The 9744-nt window shown below is 37.0% G+C and overlaps 1 non-coding gene across 1 annotated transcript; it reads right to left on the bottom strand.

Moving 5' to 3' along the window:
- Positions 1 to 7147: 7147 nt before the first annotated feature.
- Positions 7148 to 7254, bottom strand: LOC134474686 (U6 spliceosomal RNA). The gene has a single exon (XR_010045561.1). It is a non-coding gene; the product is annotated as a U6 spliceosomal RNA (small nuclear RNA).
- Positions 7255 to 9744: the final 2490 nt, after the last annotated feature.

Raw genomic sequence — 9744 nt, 5'->3', positions numbered from 1 at the left:
AGGTTTAGGGTTGGGGTTAGTGTTAGGGGTTGCTTACAGTTAGTGTTAAGGTTATGGTTAGGTTTAGGGTTAGGGTTATGGTTATGGTTGTGGTTCGGATCAGAGGTTACGGTTAGGCTTAGTGTTACGATTAGTTTTTGAGGATAGAGTTAGTGTTAGAGTTAATGTTAGGTTTAGAATTAAGATTATGGTTAGGGTTAGATATTAGGGTTAGGTTTAGGGTTAGTGTTACATTAGGGTTAGGGTTAATGTTAGGTTTAGAGGGAAATGGTTATCGTTAGATTTAGGATTGGGATTAGAGGTTCAGGTTAGGGTTAATGTTAGTGATATGTTTATCATTATAGTTAGGGATTGTGGTAAGTTTTAGGGTTAGGTTTAGGGTTTGGGTTAGAGTTAAGCTTAGAGATTTTGGTTTGGGTTAAGGTTAAGGTTAGGGTTTGGGTTATGGGTTGGGGTTAGGAATAGTGTTAGGTTTAGGTTCGGGTTAGGTTTAGGTTCAGTGTTAGGTTTAAGGTAATGGTTAGTGTTAGGGATAGGGTTAGGGTTATGTTTAGGGTTAGGTTTAAGGATAGGGTTAGGTTTAGTGTTAGGGTTAGGAATATGCTTAGGGGTTAGTCTTAGGGTTAGGATTAGGGTCAGGTTTAGGGTTAGAGTTAGGGATTAGTGTTAGGGTTAAGTTTAGCTTCATGTTGGAGTTAGGGTTACTTTTATAGGGTTAGGGTGAGGGATAGGGTTAGGGTTATGGTTAAGGTTAGGGTTAGGGCTAGGGATATGCTTAGTGGTTAGAGTTAGTTTTAGGGTTAGAGTTATGATTAGGGTTAGGGCTAAGTTTAGCGTTAGGGTTCGAAGTTAGGTTTTGGGTTATCGTTTGTGTTGGGGTTAGGGGTTAGTGATACATTTATATTTCGTGTTCATGTTAGGGTTACGGTTAGGGTGAGCATTATGATTAGGTTTACAGCTAGGTTTAGGGTTAGTGTTAGGGTTAGGGTTAGAGGGTTAGGGATAGGGTTAGACTTAGGTTTAGGGTTAGGGTTAGTTTTAGGGTTATGGTAGGTTTAGGGTTAATGTTAGGGTTAGAGGTTCGGTTTAGAGTTAGGGTTAGCCTTAGGGTTTTGGTTAGGGTTAGGGTTGGGGTTCTGGGTTAGGGTTAGTGTTAGGGTTAGGATTAAGGTTATAGTTAGTGTTAGCACTGTGGTTAGGTTTAGGGTTAGGGTTAGATTTAGGGATAGTGTTCAGTTCAAAGGTTAGCATTAGGGTTAGGGTTAGCTTTAGTGTTAGGGTTAGAGGTTAGTGTTAGGGTTAAGATTAGGGTAGGAGCTTATGGTTAGTTGTTAGGGTTATGGTTAGGGGTTAAGGTTAGGGATTAGGGTTATTGTTAGCCTTAGGTTTAGAGTAAGGTTTAATCTAACGGTGTGTGTTTGGGTAGGATTAAGTTTAGGGTTAGGTTTATGTTTAGGGTTAGGGTTAGGGTTAGGATTAGGGGTCAGTGTTAAGGGTAGGGTTTTGGTTAGGGTTAGCCTTAGTGTTAGTGTTACAGTTAGGTTTAGGGTTATGGTGAGGGTTACGGTTAGGGTTAGCATTAGAGTTAGGGTTGGGAATTTCAGTTAGGTTTAGGGTTAGGTTTAGGTTTATTGTTAGGTTTATGGTTACAGTTAGGGTTAGGGTTAGGGTTAGGGTTAGTGTTAGAGGGTTAGGGTTATGTTTATGGTTATGGTTAGGGCTAGGGTTAAGGTTAGTGTTAGTGTTACTGTTAGGGTTAGGCTTAGGGTTAGGCTTAGGGTTAGCATTTGTGATAGGGAAACGTTTAGGTTTAGGGTTACAGTTTGTGTTAGTGTTATGTTTAGGGTTTAGGCTTAGGGTTAGGATTAGGGTTAGTGTTCAGCTTAGGTATGGGAGTTAGTGTTAGTGTTAGGGTTAGGGTTAGGATTAGGGTTAGGGTTTTTGTTAGGGATGGGGGTTAGTGTTAGTGTTAGGATTACTGTTAGAGATAGAGTTAGGTGGAGGGTTAGTGGATTAAGGTGAGGGAGAGTGTTTATTTTTAATTTTATTTAAGAGGAAAAAGAGAAAAACACAAAACAAAACAAAGGGGTGTAAGTGTACAAGTAATACAGAACTACAAAAAAAACATAACACTAAGAAATCATCTGTTAATAGATTACATATTATCATCTTGGAAATAGTTGCTCAAATCACAGTATCAAAGAATACAAAGTGGACATTCAAACAGAGAGACTGCAAACAGCTGTGTTCAATAATCCAAAAACATTAATATAGTCAGCCATTTAACACCCCCAAACACACTTGCTGTTATATCCGTTAGAGCTCTTTTTTTCCCTTTCTTTTTTACAACAAAATTTACACATTTTGGATTTTATTACTCCTTAGTTCTTATTACTTTGGGGGGGGAGAGAATAAAGTCAAATATGGCAAAACAAAGCTGTCAGTCAAAACCAAGGATAGACATAACACATGATATAAAACAGAGTACAAGGTTATCAACAGTGGTTATCAACGATGTCTCTTGTTTCCTTAAAAACAATTGTCTATCTCATTAGATGTTTATAAAGTTGGATAAAACAGTAGAGAACAAGACCAATAAAACTCAGGCATTGTAAACATTGCAGGACTTCCAAAGGAGACAATAGTCAAACCAGAATGGGCATCTTAGTGAATCTTATTGCCTTCAAAGTGGTTGCCTATACCCTCAAACTTGATACTATCATACAGAATGGAACAGAGTCTAATCAGTCAAAACAAGATCATGGGAGTATTACAGGATTTCAAAACAAGTTAATAGGAAGTCAAAAAGAGTTACTATTATATATCCTAATTTTTTAAGTTTTTCCCTTAATTAAAACAAATATAAGAAATAACTAAATAATTTTTTTAAAGAATAAGGGAGAGATTGTGATAAAACACGACATAACAATATAACAATACAGGTCAAAGAATGACAGTTTTAGCAATCTAGTGCTACACCACCAAATAACCCGACTTAATAGTAGTTACCATAGTGTCTGTCTTTTTCCTTGAAATATTTGGATAAAACTTCATATACTATAGCTTCAAATATTTCCATATCAAGAAGCCCAGAATAAATCCTTTCTAATTAATAAGTGAAAACTTTATAAGGCTTCAAGGCCATATAATGGGGAATCATGGTTACCACATATTTTTATATATTTGAATCATTACTTACATTAGGGAAACTATTCGGTATTCACACATACGAGATTTATTTATTTCAGTTGTGAGTATGGTCTCAAGCTGCGCCCATTTATTGATAAATATCTCAATGTGATCCTTCTTTATAGCTGAATAATACTCCATTGTATAGAAATACCACAACTTTTTTATCCATTCCTCAGTTGATGGACACTTGGGTTGTTTCCAAGATCTGGCGATTACAAATTGTGCTGCAATAAACATAGGTGCACTTATATCACCTCCACAAAGGCTGTACCAGTCTACACTCCCACCAACAGTGCAGGAGAGTTCCTTTTTCCCCACAGCCTCTCCAGCATTTGTTGTTGTTGGTTTTCTTGATCCTGGCCATTCTTTCAGGAGTGAGATGGTATCTCAATGTGGTTTTAATTTGCATTTCTCTAATGACCAATGATGATGAGCATTTTTTCATGTATTTATTTGCCATTTGCATTTCTTCATCTTAGAATTGCGTATTCATCTCAGATGCCCATTTTTGGATTGGATCTTTGAATTTCGGAGGTCTGAGTTTTTTTAATTCTTTATATGTTTTAGACAAGTGTCCCTTGTCTGAGAGAGAGTTCACTAAAATCTTTTCCCAGTTTGTGGGTTTTCTTTTCACTATGCTGGAGATTTCTTTTGAATGCAGAAACATTTTAATAAGAAGTGGTCCCAGTTATTGATTCTGGGAAGTATTTCCTGTGAGTTTTGACTCCTGTTCATGAATTCTCTACCGACTCCTATGTCTCCAAGGTTTCTACCCAATTTGTCTTCCAATAGATTTAGTGTTTCTGTTTTAATATTCAGATCTTTGATCCATTTAGATTTTAATTTAGTAATTGGTGATAGACATGGGTCTAGCCTTAGTTTTAGGCAAACGGAGAGCCAGTTTTTCCAGCACCATTTATTAAAGAGACTGTCGTTCTTCCAGTGAACCTGCTTGGCTCCTTTATCAAAGATAATATGGTTAAGTGTGTTTGTAGTTGTGGTTGTATCTTCTAATCCTTTCCATTGATCTTCGACTCTGTTTTGATTTCAATACCATGTTGATTTTACTACTGTTGCTTGTAGTACAACTTCAAGTCAGAGATTGTGATGCCTCCTGCTTTGTCTTTGCTGCTTAGAATTGCCTTTGCGATTCTAGGTCTCTTCTGGTTCCAGATGAAATTTAGGAGTGATTTCTCTAGATCTATAAGGTATGTTGATGGTATTTCTATTGGGATTGCATTGAATCTGTATAACTGTTTTGGGAGAATGGCCATCTTCACAATGTTTGTTCTTCCTATCCATGAGCAAGGGATGTCTTTCCATTTTCTGAAATCATCTTCAATTTCCTTTTTCAGTGTATTATAATTTACTCTGTATAAATTTTCACTTCATTTGTAAGAAAAATTCCTAAATATTTCATTTTTTTGCTTGCTAATGTGAATAGTCCAGTCTCTTTTATTTCCATCTCTGAGATTATTTTGTTCGTGTATAGGAATGCTATTGATTTCTGAGTATTGATTTTGTATCCAGCCACATTACTGAATTTATTTATTGTATCTAAGAGTCTTTCAATGGAATTTAAGGGGCCTTCTATGTAGAGTATCATGTCATCTGCAAACAATGATAATTCAACTTCTTCTTTTCCGATCTTTACCCCTTTTATTTCTCTTTCTTGCCTAATTGCTCTGGCTAGTACTTCCAGTACTATATTAAATAGAAGTGGTGATAAAGGACATCCTTGTCTTGTGCCTAATTTTAAAGTAAAGGCTTTCAATTTTTGGCCATTTAGTATGATGCTGGCTGTTGGTTTGTCATAAATGGCCTTTATTATATTGATGTAAAGACCATCTATTCCAATTTTCTGTAAAGTTCTTATCTTGAATAAATGTTGGACCTCATCAAAGTCTTTTTCTGCATCTATAGAAATGATCACGTGATTCTTATTTTTGGCTTTATTGATGTGGTGGATTACATTTATTGATTTGCATATGTTGAACCATCCTTGCATTCCTGGGATGAATCCCACTTGGTCATGGTGTATAATCATCTTGATGGTTTTCTAGATCCTTTTTGCCAATATTATATTGAGGATTTTTGCATCTGTGTTCATTAGGGAGATCGGTCTGTAGTTCTCTTTTTTAGTTGGGTCTTTCTCAGGTTTTGGTACTAGAGTAATATTTGTTTCCAGGAATGACTTAGGAAGGATTGCTTCCCTTTCAATTTCATTGAATAGTTTGAGGAGTGTCAGCAATAGGTCTTTTTTGTATTAATTGTAGAATTCTGCAGTGAATCCATCTGGGCCTGGGCTCTTCTTGGTGGGTAAGGACTTAATTACATTTTCAATTTCATTAACAGAGATTGGGTTATTCAACAGTTTTACATCCTCTTGATCTAGCTTTGGTACTTCATATGCTTCTAAGAATCTGTCTATTTCTTCTGTGTTATCAAACTTTTGAGAGTACAAGTTTTCGAAATAGGTGTTGATGATCTTCTGTATTTCTATTGGGTCTGTAGTGATTTCACATTTTTCATTTCTTATTGCATGAATTTGAGCTTTTTCTTCCCTTTTTTAATAAGGTTGGCTAGTGGCTTATCGATTTTATTTATTCTTTCAAAGAACCAACTCTTTGATTCGTTGATTCTTTGGATTGTTTTCTTAGTCTCTATTGCATTGATTTCTGCTCTGAGTTTTATACTTTCCTTTCTTCTTTTGGCTTTGGGCTTGACTTGCTCTTCTTTTTCTAGCTGTTTGAGGTGTAGCATTCAGTTATTTATTTGTATTCGTTCTGTTTTCCTGATATGGGAACTCAGTGCAATAAATTTTCCTCTCAGGACGGCTTTCATTGCATCCCACAGATTCCGGTAAGTTGTATCTGCATTTTTATTTTCTTTTAGGTATTGTTTAATTTCTTCTTTAATTTCTTCTGTGACCCACTGATTACTCAAGAGTGCGTTATTCAGTTTCCATGTGTTTCCAGGATTTTTGCAGTATCTTTTATCACTAATTTCTAATTTCAGAGCGCTATGATCCGATAACATGCAAGGGACGATTTCAACTCTTTTGCATTTGTTTAAATATGTTCTGTGCTAATATATGGTCTACTTTAGAGAATGATCCATGTACTGCTGAGAATGTGTATTCTGATGTTGTTGGGTGGAACATTCAGTATATGTTATCAAACCCATTTGTTCACAGGTGTGATTCAGTTCTGTTAATTCTTTGCTCATTTTATGTCTGTTTGATCTGTCCCTTGGTGTCAATAGCGTATTAAGGTCTCCTGTTAAAATTTTGTTACTGATAATTTGAGTTTTCATTTCTGTTAATAATTGTCTTATATAACTAGGGGCTCTGGAGTTTGATGCGTATATATTTAAGATAGTTATCTCTTCCTCTTGGAGTTTTTCCCTTACAAGTATGTAGTGACCTTCTTTGTCTTTATGGTCATTGTTGGTTTAAAGTTCACGTTGTCTGCAAACAGAATGGCTACTCCTGCCTTTTTTTTGGATTCCTGCTGCATGAAGAATTGTTTTCCATCCTTTGACTTTCAGTCTGTGAATATCCTTCTGGGTTAGATGGGTTTCCTGTAAACAGCATATGGTTGGATTTTGTTTCTTGATCCATTCTGCTAGTCTGTTGCTTTTGATTGGTGCATTGAGACCATTTACATTAATGGTTATTACTGTTAAATTCTAGTTAATTGTAGGAATGTTATCTCTCTGCTGTTGCATCTTTATCTTTCTGTTCTGTTTAATTATTTGCTTTGCTTAGTGGTTTTTTCCTTTGTGTATCTAAACTGTCCGACAATATTTTTTGTTGGTTTGATGTTCATGAAGTTCTTCAGCTGTTCTTTGTCATGGAAGTATCATATTTCACCATCTATTGTGAATGATAGTTTTGTAGGATATATCAGTCTGGGTTGGAAATCATTTGGCTATAGGATCTGGAATACTTCACAAAAATATGGAACGCTTCATGAATTTGCGTGTCATCCTTGCGCAGGGGCCATGCTAATCTTCTCTGTATCATTCCAATTTTAGTATATGTGCTGCCAAAGCGAGCATGAGAGTTAGTGTTATGGTTAGAGTTAGGTTTAGGGTTAGGGTAAGGGTTAGAGTTAGGTTTAGGGTTAGAGTTAGGTTTAGGGATAGGGATTAGGGTTAGGGTAAGGGTTAGGGTTAAATTTAGGGATAGCATTTGGGTTAGATGGTAGGGTTAGGATTAGGGGTAGGGTTAGGTTTACGGTTAGGGTTAGAGGTTAGGGTTAGTGTTAGGGTTAGGGCTTAAGGGTTAGGGTTAGGTTTGGGTTTAGGTTTATAGTTAAGTTTATGATTAGGCTTAGAATTAGGGTTAGTGTTAGGGTTAGGGTTAGGGATGGGTTAGAGGTTTAATGTCAGGGTTATGGTTAGGGTTAGGGTTAGAGTTTTGGCTTAGAGTTAGTGTTATGTTTAGTGTTTTGATTAGGTTTAGGTTTATGGGTTAGCGTTAGTGTTAGCGTTTGTGTTAAGGCTAGGGTTAGGGTTATGGTTAGGTTTAGGGTTAGGGTTCGGGTTTGGATTAAATGTTAGGATTACGGTTATGGTTATGATTAGGCTTAGAGGATAGGGTTGATCTTAGAGTTAAGGTTAGGTTTAGAGTTAAGGTTATGGTTAGAGATTAGGGTTAGGGTTAGTGTTACTTAAGGGTTAGGTTAGGGTTAGGTTAAGAGGGTTAGGGTTAGGCTAAGAGTTAGGTTTAGGTTAAGGGTTAATGATTAGGTTTAGGTTTAGGGTTAGTGATAGGGTTAGGGTTAGTTAGGGTTTAGGGTAAGGGTTAGGGTGTGTGTTAGGTTTAATAATAGGGTTAACGTTATGTTTAGGGTTAGTGTTAGGGTGAATGTTAGTGTTAGGGTTATGTTTAGTGTTAGGGTTAGAGTTGGCCTTAGAGATTTTGTTTTGGGTTAATGTTAGGTTTAGGGTTAGGAATAGTGTTAGGGTTTGGTTAGGGTTAGGATTAGGGTTAGGGTTAGGGTTAGGGTTAGAGGGTTAGGGTTAGCGTTAGGGTTAGGTTTAGTGTTAGGGTTAGGGTTAGGGTTAGGGATCGTGTTTGGGTTAGGGTTAGGCTTATGTGTTAGGGTTAGGGTTAGTGTTCAGGTTCCTGTTGGGATAGTGTTAGGGTTAGTGTTAATGATAGAGTTATGTTTTGCGTTTGTGTTAGAGTTGGGCTCAAAGATTTTGGTTTGGATTAATGTTAGTTTTACTGTTGGGGTTAGGGGTTGGGGTTAGTAATAGTGATAGGGTTTGGTTAGGGTTAGGGTTAAGGTTAGGATTAGGGTTAGGGTTAGAGGGTTAGGGTTAGCGTTAGGTTTAGGTTTATTGTTAGGGTTAGGTTTATGTTTAGGGTTAGGTTTAGGGTTAGGCTTAGTGGGCTAGGGTTAGGTTTAGGTTTAGGGTTTGGTTTAGTGTAAGAGTTATGTTGGGTTAGGGTTAGGTTACTGTTAGTGTTGGGTTTAGGGTTAGTGTTAGGGTTCTGGTTTGAGTTTAGGGTAAGATTTGGTTAGGTTTAGGGTTTGGTTTATGGTTAGGTTTTAGGTTATGGTTAGGTTTAGGGTTATAGTTAGGGTTACTTTTAGGGTTCAGGTTAGAGGTTAGTGTTAGGGTTATTGTTAGGGTTAGAGGTTAGATTTAGGGTTAGAGTTTTGGGATAGAGCTGGGTTAGGGTTAGGGTTAGGGTTAAGGTTAGGGGGTTAGGATTAGGGTTATGGTTAGTGTTAGAGTTCGGTTCAGAGGTTAGTGTTAGGGTTACATTTAGGGTTAGAAGGTAAGGTTGGAGTTAGGTTTAAGTTTAGGGTTATTTTTAGGTTTAGAGTTAAGGTTACAGTTAGTGTTAGAGATTTGGGTTAGGGTTAGGGTTAGTGTTAGTTTTAGTTTAAAGGGCATGTTTAGGTTTAAGGATATGGTTAGTGTTAGTCTTAGGGTTATGGTTAGAGGTTAGCGTTAGGTTTAGGGTTAGAGATTGGGGTTGGGTTAGTGTTAGGGTAAGGCTTAGAGGTTAGGGTTAGGGTTAGGGTTAGGGTTAGGGTTGAAGCTTAGGTTTAGGGTTAGGCTTACAGTTAGGGTTAGAAGTTGGTTTAGTGTTAGGGCTAGTTTTAGGGTAAGTTTTAGGGTTAGGTTTTTGCTTAGGTTCAGGGTTTAGGTGTTAGGGATAGAGTTAAGCTTATGGTTATCGTTAGTGTTAGGTTTACGGTTAGGGTTATGGTTAGGGTTAGGTTTAGGCTTAGGGTTAGGGTTAGTGTTAGGGTTAAGGTTAGGGTTAGGGTTATGCTAGGGTTAGCGTTAGTAGTAGGATTAGGTATTACAGTCAGTGTTTTGTTTAGTTTAAGTGGTAGGGTTAGGGTTAGGTTTAGGGTTAGTGTTACAGTTATACTTTAAGGCTAGGGTTAAGGTTAGAGTTAGGGTTAAGGTTAGGTTAGGGTTAGGGTTAGGGTTACGGTTTAAACTTAGGTTTAGTGTTATGTTTATGGTTATGGTTAGGGTTAGGGTTAGTGTTAGTGTTAGTGTTAAAGCTAGGGTTAG

Source organism: Cavia porcellus, unplaced genomic scaffold (assembly GCF_034190915.1).
Source record: "Cavia porcellus strain 051 isolate PalLab524CR breed Dunkin Hartley unplaced genomic scaffold, mCavPor4.1 scaffold_34, whole genome shotgun sequence".
NCBI lineage: Eukaryota > Metazoa > Chordata > Mammalia > Rodentia > Caviidae > Cavia > Cavia porcellus.
This window is presented reverse-complemented; position numbering and strand designations above follow the sequence as displayed.